The following is a 15,628-nucleotide window of genomic DNA, read 5'->3' as shown; positions in this document are numbered from 1 at the left end:
AACTACACCCCATCTTCTGCTTTATCTATTAGGACACTGATCCATACGCACTCAGGATCATTTTCTTCTGAGCTATCAGTGACTTGGAACCAGATAATGCCATTTTTGAGAGACAGTGCCACTCCCCCTCCCCTTTTGCCCACTTGATCTTTCCTAAATATGTTATAACCATTGGGTTTTAACATTCCAGTGGTGTGAATCATCCCACTAGGTTTCAGTAATACCAGCTAGATCATAATGAGCTATTCCAATTCCTCTTCTTTGTTGCTTCTGCACAATACTAGGTTGTTCTGCTGTAAAATATACTGCTTGCTGAATCACCCTTAGCTTGGTTACATTGTGGGTGTTAAAGGTTTTCCCTGCCGTTTGTCACTTTAGCAGTACTGTTTTCTTACGTATGTGAGCCTTTGAACATGACTTTACCCTGTTCTGTAATGGAAATGACAAGTGGCTAAAAGGCTTCTTTGTTCACCAGCGTCAGAAGGCCCATCTTATGCTCTCTGTGGCATTTTTCATGCAAGTGCTTCAATTGTATCATGCATATTTTTAAACTGTTGCCCCAGAAACATTCTGCCCTTTGGTAGCGGGAATAACACTGATTTTTCTTAAATAGAAGGAAGGCAATTGTACCAAACTCTCGTGGGAAATTTGGGCTGACTATGCTCAAGGTTCACTGTTTTTACTGTTTTAAAGTGTTTATCTTGCTATGGGTTAAAAGAACAATGACGTCTGCAGAAAACTCAGAACTCCTGTTGAAGCAGCACATGCTTTTTTGACGGGGCCCACTGAATTAAATGAGAAATGCCCCAGACTTGGGTTCATTTGATATCTTTCCCATACCATTAAGTGCATTGTACTGCAGTTCTAGGGACAGAGCCTGGTTCAGTCTACGTTTTTGCTGCTCTAGTGGTGCAAAGGAGAGGAGGAGCTGCCCTAAAGCAGCAGTCAGAGATTCTTCCTGGGTGTAGGGGGTGGATCCAAGGATGGAGAAAGGATGTAAAAATAGCAGAACTGAAGTGCTAGGCACTCTGCATGACCCTCAGCAGGCAGAGCAGTCTCTACTCCAGCCAGTACAATTGTAGCCAAAAGATGGCTCTAATAACTTATGCTAGAGGCTGTTCTGGCTCCTGACTGCTTCCAAGAGTGGAGATATGGCTTATGCCTCCATTTCCCCCACTCTCATATTGTGTCATGTTCTGGGCATAGCTTGGCTGGACCTGATGATCTGGACCCAATGATGATAAGACATTTCCTTTGGGTATAAAAATATCTTATGTGAGGCTCAGGTTCAATACACTTCCCTCAACTTGGAGAGAGAATGCATATACTTAACCTGCTAGTAATAAAGGCAGGCTCCAAAGACTGATGCTATATCTATCAGACCCTAACTGAAGGCAAATCTGAGGTGTCTTAAACACTGCGATGAGAACACACATGGTATTTTCTTTTCATTTTGTTAAGGGGAACATTTTAAAAGGCATCTGTTTGCAAAGCGCCTATCAGAATTTCTAGGCAATGTGCACAATTGCACTAAAGGTACAAATATTTCTAAAAACATCTATTGCCCTATCACCACACGCACAAAATTAATTATGATCTGCCCCCTCAACACTCTTTACTGAAACTGACCAAGAAATATGAGTTTTTCAGCACCCCCTAAAGGTCAATATACTTTTGTTCTGTTGAATCAAGGAAGGAACTCCAGAGTTAAGAACTCTTCACTGAAAATGGCCAGCCCTTCCATGTAGTTGAGGGTGAATCGCTGTAAGTCTGAACACATCAGTGGCCTGGTAAAACACAGGGGGGAAGGGGAATCTCAGATACTGGGACTAAAACAATGTAGGCCTGAATCAACACCAACAACTTGAATTGCATTTGGAAATGACTTGGAAGCCAGTGTCATGTGGAGCACAGCTGTAAAGTAATATGCTTCTCTCCAGGCAGCTGTGTTCCGCACTACTGAAGTCTCCATGATCTTCAGGAGTAACCCTATGCAGAGCATCTTGTAACAATCAAAACTGGTCTGGAGGTGATAAAGGCAGGGCTGATCCCAGCAGCGTCCACATCCATCAGGAATGGTCAGAACCTCCTAGCCAAGTACATTCCTAACTGTGACACTGACAAGACTGGTCAACTTGTGTGTGACCCAGGAGATTAGCTTCAAAGCAACAATGTCCATTACCTATTCTTCATCTGAGGAAGGCCCAGCTGTGACAATTGCTGGCTGAAATGCAGCTTTTGGGCCTGATCCTTTTTTATCTCAGATCTGCTTAAACTTTGACAGGGAAAGTCTAAGCCACAAGACTGAGGTCTCCAGGTTTACTCTAGATTTACCATGGAATTCTTAGGGAAGAATTTGAACAAATTCTGCACATGGACTGCCTTCTGGACTATAAACCAGTTTCCCCAGACTTTCAGGGGGGCCCCTCTTTCCCTGGTCTGTGTCCTCTGGTCCCCTCCCACCCCCCCAAACCAGGACTGGGAGCAAGGCTGTGGCTCGGGGGAGTAGGGGGTAGACAAGGATAAGGGAGCCAAGGCTCAGGCCACAGCTGGGAGCGGGGCTGGAGCCAGCAGCAGGGCCAGGGCTGGGAACAGAGTCGTGGCCAGCGGCCGAGGCTAGGGGTGGGGCCAGGCTGGGAGAAGAGCCACAGCCTGGCTGCAGTGAAGACTGGCAGCTGGGCCTGCAGTTGAGTGCAGAGCCGTGCTGAGGCTGTGGACAGGTCCAGGCACAGGGCTGGGAACTGCGGCTGAGGCTGGGGGTGGGGCTGGAGCAGAGCTGGGGGCAAAGGGAGATGGGTATCTCCCTCTCTGAGCCCTGTGGGAGCTGGCCTGGCCCACTGCACCCCCTCCTGAATATTCCTCCATGACCCTCTGGGGGGGTGCCCCACAGTTTGGGGGCCTCTGTTTAAAATTGATTCCAGAAAGACTTTTAAAAATCAGCAGCCTCACCATTCTGCTGTGAAACTAGCCTAAGGACTTTACACATTCATATGTATATTGATCTCTTAACCATATATAATTCTTTCTTTTTTACTTTATTAATAAATCTTAGATTTAGTTAATAAGGATTGGCTGTAAGTGCATATTTGGGTGAGATCTGAAACATTCTTTGATTTGGTGTGCAATGTGTCTGGTCTCTTGGGATTGATAGAACTTTAAGTATGGTGAATAAGGTTTTCAGTAATCTCTCACTTTCTTAGACTTGACTGTCTGGATGGGAGCCAAAGGCTCGATTGCTTAAAGTGGACTGTAGTTTGGCTTCTTGGTCCCAGTGTTGTATTACAGAAGCTGTTTGGTTACTGACTTGGTGAATCTATCTAATTATAGAATAGACCACCAGTTTGGGGGGATTTTCCTTGCAGTTTGCCCTGTCTAAGAATTCTCAGGCACCATGGTCACACTAACCATAGTAGATATCTGAACACTCAGAAGGTATAAACTCCTCCTATTACCTTATAAACTGTATGGAGCAGGAGCACTGATGTTTCAGCCTACAAAACTTGTGAAAATAATACTAGCACTTCATCTTCAAAGCATCTTACAAATATTAATGCAGCCTGTGAAAAGCTTAATATCAACATGCCCATTTTACAGGTGTGGGAAGTGAGATGGGGCGTTTTGCTCAAGGGAGCTGGTGCTAGTGCTGAGATTAAGGCTGAGGAATTCTAGCTATTTCTCTATACCTATCACTACTACATTCCATGCTTCACATAGTGACAAAAATGAGATCCTAATTATTTTCCAATTTTGTGGTGGCTTTGTATCCTATCGACTGCCACATTCCAGGCCCTTCAGTGGCCATGATGGGGACGTCATGATATCAAGCTTGCAGTGAAGCCAAAGATCTATAGAACTGCAGTTACACCAGTTCGAATGTACAATAGTGAACATGGGTGGCTGAAGAGCAGCAGAAGGACATTTTCAATTGGCACCATCTTTGTCTGCTGTTCCATATTAAGTGGCATGACAAAAGCAGTGAGAATACACTGGTCTACAATTTTTGAGAAGTCGTCTGCTTCAGAGATAAAATGTGGTATTTATTATGTATTTTGATGTGCTGAATTCAAATATGACAATTAAAACAACTGATTGGCTACTGTTTCTAAGATATTTAAGTTTTTACATTTTATGTCTATGTATATTGTGTAGATAGTAGAGTTTTAATCATAAATTGTAAACCTAGGTCTTTTCATGTGTTTATGGTTGCTTTACATGATAATATTTCACCTGTCCTGTTTATGTAACACTTTAAAAATCAGCAAAAGGGTTATATAAATAAAATTTATTATGAAACAAAAGGCAAAAAACTATTATGTACATAGTTTAGTCCTATTCAGTGTCTACTCGGCGCTTCTTGGCTTGTCTCTTGTATTCATTAAATGGAGCATCTCTTGTCACTGTCCAGCAATAGTCTGCAAGCATTGATGGGCTCCATTTGCCCTGATAGCATTTCTCCATTGTTACAATATCCTGGTGAAATCGCTCGCCGTGCTCGTCGCTCACTGCTCTGCAGTTCGGTGGAAAAAAATCTAGATGAGAGTGCAAAAAATGTATCTTTAGTGACATGTTGCAACCAAGGCTTTTGTATGCCTTGAGGAGGTTTTCCACCAACAACCTGTAGTTGTCTGCCTTGTTGTTTCCGAGAAAATTTATTGCCACTAACTGGAAGGCTTTCCATGCCGTCTTTTCCTTGCCACGCAGTGCATGGTCAAATGCATCATCTCGAAGAAGTTCACGAATCTGAGGACCAACAAAGACACCTTCCTTTATCTTAGCTTCACTTAACCTTGGAAATTTTCCACGGAGGTACTTGAAAGCTGCTTGTGTTTTGTCAATGGCCTTGACAAAGTTCTTCATCAGACCCAGCTTGATGTGTAAGGGTGGTAACAAAATCTTCCTTGATTCAACAAGTGGTGGATGCTGAACACTTTTCCTCCCAGGCTCCAATGACTGTCGGAGTGGCCAATCTTTCCTGATGTAGTGGGAATCTCTTGCACGACTATCCCATTCGCAGAGAAAACAGCAGTACTTTGTGTATCCAGTCTGCAGACCAAGCAAGAGAGCAACAACCTTCAAATCGCCACAAAGCTGCCACTGATGTTGGTCATAGTTTATGCACCTCAAAAGTTGTTTCATGTTGTCATAGGTTTCCTTCATATGGACTGCATGACCAACTGGAATTGATGGCAAAACATTGCCATTATGCAGCAAAACAGCTTTAAGACTCGTCTTCGATGAATCAATGAACAGTCTCCACTCATCTGGATCGTGAACGATGTTGAGGGCTGCCATCACACCATCGATGTTGTTGCAGGCTACAAGATCACCTTCCATGAAGAAGAATGGGACAAGATCCTTTTGACGGTCACGGAACATGGAAACCCTAACATCACCTGCCAGGAGATTCCACTGCTGTAGTCTGGAGCCCAACAGCTAGACTAGAGCCAATCAACAATTTTAAGCATCATTTTCATTCTCAGTGACCCAGAATTAGTAAAGTTTGACTACATTTATTTCAGAAGCATTTTGGCTGTAGAGCAGTGATGATAATGGCTGAACCCAGATGGAAGACCAACAAATTACAGAGCCTGCTTACCAAGGACAGCTGCTATAGGCAATCACGTGGTTGCCTAATGCTTCACTGGTATAAGATCACCAATGACAGACACAGACAACATCCACCCTGACTATCTTAAGGATTTAGCTAGAGCTCCATCTGGGTGATGCTTGATCTGCAAGGATGTAACATTCCTTTGGGATTTGCTATGGCGGTGATTTTCCCTCATCAGAGAGTATTCTTATCAGAGCAGGCACCATTTTGTGTTCTGTCACTGCCTCTGCTATTCCACTCTTGAGCCTGCCAGTTATATCAGTCTTTGTGGTGGTTTTTGTGAGATGCGTAAAAGGGATTAGCATAGACTCTCATGCTCCTTAGCACATGTGACCTAAACCAGAATTTGGATTGAGGGCAAAACCCATGGTCTTTTTTTTAATTTCTTCCTGTTAAACTCCCTTTTAACAAAGGCTCAGGGCACTGAGATTCCTTGCAAATGATATTTTTTTAAGGCCAATGTATGGTGCTGATATTTTTAAACAAGGCTACTTCCATGATGATGCCAAGCACTAAGATTCTCCACCCCCACACCCACCCCACACTCACTCACTCACACTTTTTTTTTTTTTAAATGAATAGCTATCTAGTACTCGCTCTGTTGCAGTATGCCACAAATGGCTTTAGCAAGAGTCAGGCTAGGAGGATGATAGTTTGAGCTGGATTTGGTTGGAAGTGGGTCTGGAATCCAGCGTGAATGAGAGCCTTGAGCCCAGGCTTTGGAGCTGAAGGTATAATAATTTCATTATTTTGTATTTCTTGTCAGATAGACTCAAAATGACAGAAATCTCAGGAGAACACAAAGGGAGCAGATGCACACACAACCCCCCCCCTTCTGGGTTCAGCTCTAACCCGGAAGGAAAGGCATCACCCTGCGTTTGCTTCCATGGATTCCATTATGGACCAAAATCTGAAGGACATTGTGGCTCCTGCTCACCCATTAGTTTTAAGAGGCATGCTTGTGAGGGAGCAAATAAAAAGCCAAGAAGAACATTAACTCCTCTTTTCTCCTCATATGCAGTTTGATTCATAGATTCATAGACTCTAGGACTGGAAGGGACCTCAAGAGGTCATCGAGTCCAGTCCCCTGCCCTCAAGGCAGGACCAAATACTGTCTAGACCATCCCTGATAGACATTTATCTAACCTACTCTTAAATATCTCCAGAGATGGAGATTCCACAACCTCCCTTGGCAATTTATTCCAGTGTTTAACTACCCTGACAGTTAGGAACTTTTTCCTAATGTCCAACCTAAATCTCCCTTGCTGCAGTTTAAGCCCATTGCTTCTTGTTCTATCATTAGAGGCTAAGGTGAACAAGTTTTCTCCCTCCTCCTGATGACACCCTTTTAGATACCTGAAAACTGCTATCATGTCCCCTCTCAGTCTTCTCTTTTCCAAACTAAACAAACCCAATTCTTTCAGCCTTCCTTCATAGGTCATGTTCTCAAGACCTTTAATCATTCTTGTTGCTCTTCTCTGGACCCTCTCCAATTTCTCCACATCTTTCTTGAAATGCAGTGCCCAGAACTGGACACAATACTCCAGTTGAGGCCTAACCAGCGCAGAGTAGAGCGGAAGAATGACTTCTCGTGTCTTGTTTACAACACACCTGTTAATGCATCCCAGAATCACGTTTGCTTTTTTTGCAACAGTATCACACTGACTCATATGATCCTGCTGAGTACTGAGCACTTGGGCCCCTATCCAACAAAACACATGCTTAACTTTCTACACATGGGCAATGTCATTGACTTAACTTCAGTAGAACTGTTTACTCGCTTAAAGTTACACAGGTGCTTAAGTGTTGTGCTGGATTAGTGTCAGAGGGCTCATCTTCTTGCAGATTCAATCCTCATATGAGAGGTACGAGGACTTGTATGTACTAAGAACAATCTTTGCTCGAGCTGTAGACTTTTTATTTTTTAAATGTTTAAATTTCTGTCCTGGCATGAGTCTGGTTTTGTTACATTCATAGGACCCCCTCTGGTGGCTGCTTTTATACAACTTCTGAAAATTTTTCCCTAAAATCCCAATCCAGCAAAGCATTTAAGGACATACATCAGACTACTCGCTTAAATGTTTTGCTGGAGTGGGGCCTAACGTAGCTGAACTTGGTACAGAAGGGTGTAAGTTCAAATCTTTATGCAAGACTCCGTTAATTCAGAGTTAACGTGTATTTTTTTGTCCTAGATAATAAGAAAAAAGATTAATTTTATTTTCTAAGCAAAGTAATACCTAATCGAAGTCCACAGGCTATTTAAAATTAGACAAAACAAAATAGTAATAAAGTGTGATCAATCCTGAAATAGGGCCCTATAAACTAAGTTTTCTGGATCCTTTAACATATCTATAAGAAAAGCCACAATTGAAGGAAGTTAGTCACATAACTAATGGGGGCTTGAAGTGGCAGGGAGGTTGGAAAAAATGACAGTCTCCTAACAATTAACTTAAATAGTCTGGGGGGCGGGGAGAGAGAGAATGACTGAATCCAGAGGTGAGTGACAAAGATGATCACAGAGATGGAATGCAAGCCATAAGAGCTAAGACTGAGGGAACTGGGTGTGTTTATTTTGAAACTAGGAGATTAAGTGGGGACATGCTAGCGGTCTTCAAGTACTTGAAAGTCCTGCATTAAAAAGAATCTCCTTCACCGAAGGTTTTCAAAAGGAGGCTTGGATGGTTTAGATACAACTAATCCTGCATCCTGGCAGCAGGTTAGACTAGATCAGTGGGTCGCAACCTTGTTCGATCACACCCCCTTCCTTGTGTCTGTAGTATGTTACCCCCCTCCCACCACACAAGTACATATACCAATAAAAAACATGCAACTTTCACTACATATTAAAAACAGTGATTCAAACAGAGCCAACGATCCATTGTAATAAGAGCAAAAGCAAAACTGTGATTGTGGTCAATGCTCACAATGACGTGTACAACATGTTGTAGCAAATGGATTAATGTACAAATGGCAACAACTTGGCATAATGCTTTGCAAGCTTAACAAATCCGTCAAAATGCACAGCGCCCTCTGGAGTCAAATGCACAGCACCAGCTGAAGACCTGATATGTCTGGAGGAATCAGCTTCGCTAGTTATTCATTGCTGTGGGTAAAATGTATGCAATAAGGTTTTTTCCCTAAAGCTTCTCATGCCCTTCTAGAACACATTCTGCACACACTCCCAAGGGCCCCACCCCCCAGTCTGAGAACCTATGGACTAGATGACCCTTGTGGTCCCTTCTAACCTTATGGTTCTATGACTATATAGCCTAGTAGTTAGAGACCTTCAACAGGAGATATTGAGAACCCCACATGTGCATATCCCAAGCTCAGTGGGAAGAGCTGAGCTATGGGACCCCATGTTCATATCCTCTCTTCCCCCATCTGAGGGGGGGGAGGGGGGTATTGAACCTGGGTCTCCCACATCCCGGCTGAGTACACTAACCCCCAGGCTAAAAGTTGGGGAGGGGGTTACTTCCTCTGGCAATTTTATGTGGAGTTATGCAAGGTCCTAACTCATTTTTGCAAGAAACACTGTAGGCACCTAAGCCATCTAACTCCAGAAGAAGGGTTCCTGGCAGTGGATTGCAAGCAGAGATAGGTGCCTACCCTGGTAAGAGGGGCAGGTCTTAGGACACACCCCTCTTGTTGGATCTCCCATGGTCTAGCTTAGGTGGCTCACTATCTAGCTTTTGTGGATCTCATTCTTAGGCGCCTATCAGCCACCACGCATAGTAGAGGGAGCCTGGGTGCCTAACTGAGGCTTTGTGGACCCTCTTGTTGTTCAAGTGATTTTCTAAGAGTTAGGCATTACAGCACCTAAGTCCTTTTGTGGCTCCAGGCTTAAGTGACTTGTCTGCTGTCGCTTGTCCTCTGTGACAGAGTGGGGTGTTGAATTAGGGTGCAAGCTTGGGACTTGGGAGACCCAAACTACTGGTCCTTCATCTCCTGGAAAACAGATATCTTGGCAGCATACTGAATTAATGTCAAAGAGCTTAGAGGAATGAACCAGATTGAAAGACAACAAAATACAAGTAGACAGTAGGGAAACAGTCAAATTAATAAACAGGAAGCATCGACATTATGAGGTCTTCAGACCTTTATTTAGAATTATCAAGCAAAATTAGTAAGTTTGGAAACCAAACACTCGGGGAAAACAAAATCTAGGCAAAACAAAATCTAAGCAAAACACAAATACGTCAACAGTTCCCAGAAGAATGTTAGCAATGCTTGTGGGTTTTGTTTGGCTCACTTGGACTGAGGAACTCAGCTAGATAGCTATTCACAAGTAATTATCCTGGCATCTTTTACAAATAATGTAATATCCTCCCATTTTATACAATGAAGGAGAAGCCAAGATTTTTGTAAAGGAGTTTATGAAAAGTCAACCTTTCCCATGATATAAATCAGTCCTTGGAATAAATTAACAGGAATATAAACAGTCACATAGCACTGCCTATGCACGTGAAGCTTTATACGGCATAACACTGCACACAGTTCTGGCTCAGTAGGGCTGACATTCCAGTCTTGAAAAGGAAAAGTCTAAATCGAGTAAAGGTGACTACTGCATAACAATCAAAGGGGTTTGTCCAATGTGTAAAATTAAGGGTCTGGCTCAGCATTTTGAGCACCACGTAGCCTAGAAGTGCTTGGATCTGTGGTTTTGGTTTGGGCCTATTCCAAAATAGCACTGGGCTTGGTCCTTGCATATCATTCTAATGTTGAAATGGGAGCTTTGGATGCACATGGAACACAGGCTGGGGTCCAATAACAGTCTGACATACAGGATTGTACTGACATACCCTAGCTGTTCAAAAAATCATGAATCAGACCCCCCCACAATCGTGAGATTTTAAAAACTAATAAATGAGCTCTTAAATTTTCCTTCTGCTGTTTGAGTCTTTTGAGTACACTTGATTCACATTTTCACATTTTGAGTACACTTGAGTCACATGTTCAACATTTTCTCCACAACCATGAAGACTAGAAGTATTTTTGTTTTTAAAAGGAAAAGCCACTCTTCTTCTGTAACTGCACCTCTCCAGGAAAGATAAAAAATATCACGCTAGTTGGCAACAAAAAACATGATGCAGTAATTAACAATGGATCATTGTTTGAGGTTTGATGCAGATATCCTTCAAATAAGCAACTTATGGCTGCTTATCAGAAGCCACCTGTATCTCCTGGAAATTGATCAGGTTGTTCAGCATGATCTGGTTCTGACTGCGCCAAGATTATCCCCAAAAGAGCTATTTCACTGATTAGTTCTGAGCTTACTCTTCTTGGTTAAACCTGAGGCACAGAAAAACTTAACCAAAGCTCAGAAAGATTCAACGTTAGTTCTCTAATCTGAACTGCTTTTCCCACTTCTAATTAGTCCTCTGGGGATTCAGCACTAAAAAATTAAAAATTCTGCAAAATTGTGCATATTTTATTTGTCAAAATAATTCAATATAATCACACCAGTTTCAATTGTTTTGGCAAGTTATTTAAACGATAATAGAGGAAAAAAGTCACAATAACTATTCAGCATTTTCTAAACACATGAAAGTAAAGTTACAAACACTTGGTAACTAATATCCTGCATTCCAGCTATAATCCTGGATTTTCATTTAAATTACATTACAGGACACACCCTTCCCACAAAAAAACCACACAACCCCCCCCAAAACATGTCGACTGTCATTTTAAATAGCTCAGACTTTCACACATGAAAGGCATACAGTTTTGCTAATCATTGTCCTGGACCTGGCTGGATACTTTGGGAAGTTCTTGGTTCTGATTGTCCTGACATTTTATTGACTGCTTGGTAAATGTTTTATTTGCCCTTGAAGTCTTTTTTTTAAAATGGGTAAATAAAATAAATCCTGAGCTATAATCTAACCCCATTGTGCAATTTTGCCCCAAATGGCCCCCTCAGGGATTAAACTCAGAACTCTAGGTTTAGCAGCTCAATGGTTTGAGCATTGGCCCATCTCTCTCCTGCTCCATTGTGATAAAGACACATTGTGGACAGGAATGTGTGATCTGTAGTAACAATTGATCAATAAGGCCTTCAAAGGAGATTAACTCTCTCTAGTATAAACCAGCGGCAAACACAGAAGGGAAAGCATGGTAAGTCTCTGGTATTATACAGAGGTCATGCAGCGGACCTGATTCCCTGGAAGCCACATCTCCTCCCTTGCCTTTCCGACATTTCTTCTTAATTCCAAGTACAGGCTGTCCATGCCTCTGTCCTCCTGGAGATCTCATGAAGGGGCCCATCAAAATGGTGATGATCTGAATGTTAAGATTAGGTTACACTTGTTCTTCGGATCTGCTAGGATCCACTCTTCTGACTGGTTCCACTTGTGTGGATTTGCAGCATCCAGAGCAGATGTATTTCAGGAAACACAAATAAGCGCTCCCTGATAGGATAACAGTTACAATGATGATAACAGTAGCACTGAAGGCTGGTGACACAGTGTCCTCCAAAACTGAATGGAGTCTTCCAGTTGCTGAGAAGGGAGGCAGCTCCATTTGCTCATCTACACAGAACAAAGCAGTAGCAAGTTAGACAACTTCTTTGGAGTCATATTGTAAACTGCAGTCTCAAGTTAGTCTGATAAAAATTTAGTAAAACAATAGCCCGTGTAGTTTATAGTTTGTTATTATTTACTGTTATTCTGACAGTGTCCAGAGGACTGAGACCCACTAGCAGCACAGAGATGTAAGCTCTTCACAGCAAGCACTAGTTGGCCCATTCTTATGATCATATCCACAGAGGCAGAGCCACACTGAGCATTTCGGACATTATCGGCCAATAGCTATTTGAAGGCTCTCTATGCTACATGTAAGTGTGCTCAGTGTTCAGAGGGGTCCACATCAAACATGATACTAAACGAGGCCTTCAAAACCAAGATCCCCGTCTCCTCTTTTTGATAGTCCCTGTTGCTGGGCAGCATGCTGTGGATTGATGGAAGACCGCAGTCAGCCCCAGGAGTAACAACATTTCAATAGTGCTTTATGCATGTGGTTTGTGAAATGCTTTGAGGAATTGAAGGCTTATGAAATATTACATTCTTGTTGGCAGCCTCAGCAGAGGGCACAAGAAAGATAACTACCCTTTCACCCCAGAGGTATGGCAGGGCAGTGTGCAGGAGCTTGCATTGCTGCTGCCGCTTGTACTGTATTTGTTCTCTGGCTACTTTGAGAACTTCATGAACCAGGGCTATCAATGCAGTATTTGCCATGAGCATTAAATGCAATGAATGAAACCTACAAGGCAGTTAAATCAAGTGCTTTTAACATCTTCAGAGCACTGTGCCAGCACTAACCAACCTACACACTACCCTTCTGAGGAAGGCAGATATTATGACCCTGAGAAACAAATTGAAGTTAAGGGAATTGGTCAAGGGAACACAGTAAATCAGTGATAGAACCAGAATTAGAGCTCAGGAGTTCATGGTGCTCCATCCATTAGACCGGGGTGGGCAAACTTTTTGGCCCAAGGGCCACATTGGGGTTGCAAAACTGTATGGAGGGCCAGGTAGGGAAGGCTGTGCCTCCCCAAACAGCCTGGCCCCGCCCCCTATCCATCCCCAACCACATCTTGCCCCCTGACTCCCCCCCTCAGAACCCGCAGCCCATCCAACCCCCCCTGCTCCTTGTCCCCTGACCCTCCCCTCCCAGGACCCCTGCCCCTAACTGCCCCCTGGGGCAACCCCCCTGCTCCCGGTCCCCTAACTGCCCTGACTCCATCCACATCCCTGCCCCCCGACAGGCCCCCTGGGACCCCATGCCTATCCAACTATCCCATTCCCCATCCCCTGACCTCCTCCTCCCCAGAACCTCCACCCCATTCAACTGCCCCCTGCTCCCTGTCCCCTAACTGCCCCCCGGACTCCTCCGCCCCTTATACAACCCCCCGGCCCCAGCCCATTTACCACTCACCATGCCAAGCAGAGCATGCAGAGCAGCATGTCTGGTTGCTGCGCCGGCCAAAGCCAGACACGCTGCCGCTCTGCTAGGCAGGAGCACACAGCTCCACTGCCCAGAGTGCTGCCCGTGCAGTGGCATTACTGTGGGAGAAGGGGGACAGCGGGGGAGAAGCCGGGGTGCTAGCCTCCCCGGCTGGAAGCTCAGGAGCCGGGCAGGAAGGGTCCCGCAGGCCGGATGTGGCCTGCGGGCCATAGTTTGCCCTCTTCTGCATTAGACCATGCTGCTTACAATGGTGAATTACTTGGCAGCATAAAGGACTGACTCAGATAGCAAAAGCTGGAGAAGATGGTAGTTGCAAGTGGCAATGGCTAGGGATGGAAGGAAGTTATAGGAGTTCAGTGATGCTTAGGGTTAAGGCCAGTTTTGCTCAATTTATAGATCAGTGACACAGAAGAAGGAACACTCAATAGCATGATGACCCAAAAATATGGAGATGGGATGACAGTCACATTTAGAAAGTCCTGGACAGAATTGTGATAGTTAATGGAATGAGGCAAGGGTCAAAACCCATGAAAAAGGCTGAGCCGGAGAAGGATCTGCAAACAGTAATGGAGAAACTCTAAAACCTCAGACACCTCTAACTGGGGAGGGGACGTAAAATATATGATTGTAGTACCTGGATCATTTTAGAATGAGGTAAATGTTTGCTGACACCTTGCGCTGTTCTTTTTTAACAGCTCAAGTGTTTGGAATTGCAACTTGGCTAACATTTCGATGGTTCTGTACCTGAATGCACCTGAAATGGATTTAAAAACCAGCAGAACAGATAGGATGATATACCAAGAGTTAGGCAGAAAAGAGAAATTAGAAGACACAAAAAAGTTATGTTGGTTGGGAAATTAACAGGAATGGGAACATTTGAGCTTTAATTTTAAAAATATAAACACTATTTTTCAGGCTGCATGAGTTCATTATGGCTAAATATAACATTATCCAAACTTTCAAAGAGAAGCATAAGAAGCCTTTATCTGATTTCTCTCACACTAGATTAAATCAGGAGTAAGTACAATGAAATCAATAGAGTTGCATCCGTGTGTTATTAATTTGTCTTGAAGCAACTAAGTACCCTCATCCCTGTCCATAATGAGCATAAAACTGGTGTGAGAGTAGAATCAGGCCCAACAAATCTGATCTTCTATATACCCTAAATCCACAGTGATAGAGGATTTAATCTTTCTGGTTTAGTTAATTCAGACCCCACTTTTTTCATATTGCTGGATGAAGGTAGATATGATCCCCCTCGGGATCAGCCATTTATCAGTAAGGTGTGTGTTGGTAGTGACAGTAAAGGAAGGAACAAGAAGCCAAAAACTAGAGCATGGAATGTGTTGAATTCATGGAGAGAGAAAATGGAAAACTGACTTTGAACAACATTCTGCTGTTACAAGGGAAAACAGCCATGCAGGTGGTACAGGCGTTAAAAACAAAATAATTGCAACAAATTGGGGGAAGGTTCCTACATCACAGAAGATATTCAAACAAACAAGCCACTCACAGGGTGCAGTGCCTCTGACACCTCAAAGCTTTTAGGATAACATCTGACAGGTAAGATGCTTTTTCCCCCACATACTGAACCTCCCTTAGCATGATCAATACAGTGTATTTGCATTACTCCAGGAACTGAAAGTTACACTAGCCTGAAGTTCTGTACTTCCTACAATCAGTGAAAAAAGGCTCTGCTAGTTGGGAGGACCAGGATAGTCCAAGATCTGCTATTTCATAAGCTGGCAGGGTTTGGAGGCAATTCTTGATGTGACAATGAAATACGCTCTCACTTCATTACAATGCCTCACTGCTGTTTACTACACACTCCCCTTCCCAGGTCTATAGAATATTAGGGTTGGAAAGGACCTCAGGAGGTTATCTAGTCCAACCTCCTGCTCAAAGCAGGACCAATCCCCAGATAGATTTTTACCCCATTCCCTAAATGGCCCCATCAAGGATTAGCACTACCCTGGGTTTAGCAGACCTATACTCAAACTACTGAGCTATCCTTCCACCCCTATCAAAAAATACTGCAAAACAAACAAACAAACC

This window comes from Chelonoidis abingdonii, chromosome 1 (assembly GCF_003597395.2).
Source record: "Chelonoidis abingdonii isolate Lonesome George chromosome 1, CheloAbing_2.0, whole genome shotgun sequence".
NCBI lineage: Eukaryota > Metazoa > Chordata > Testudines > Testudinidae > Chelonoidis > Chelonoidis abingdonii.
This window is presented reverse-complemented; position numbering follows the sequence as displayed.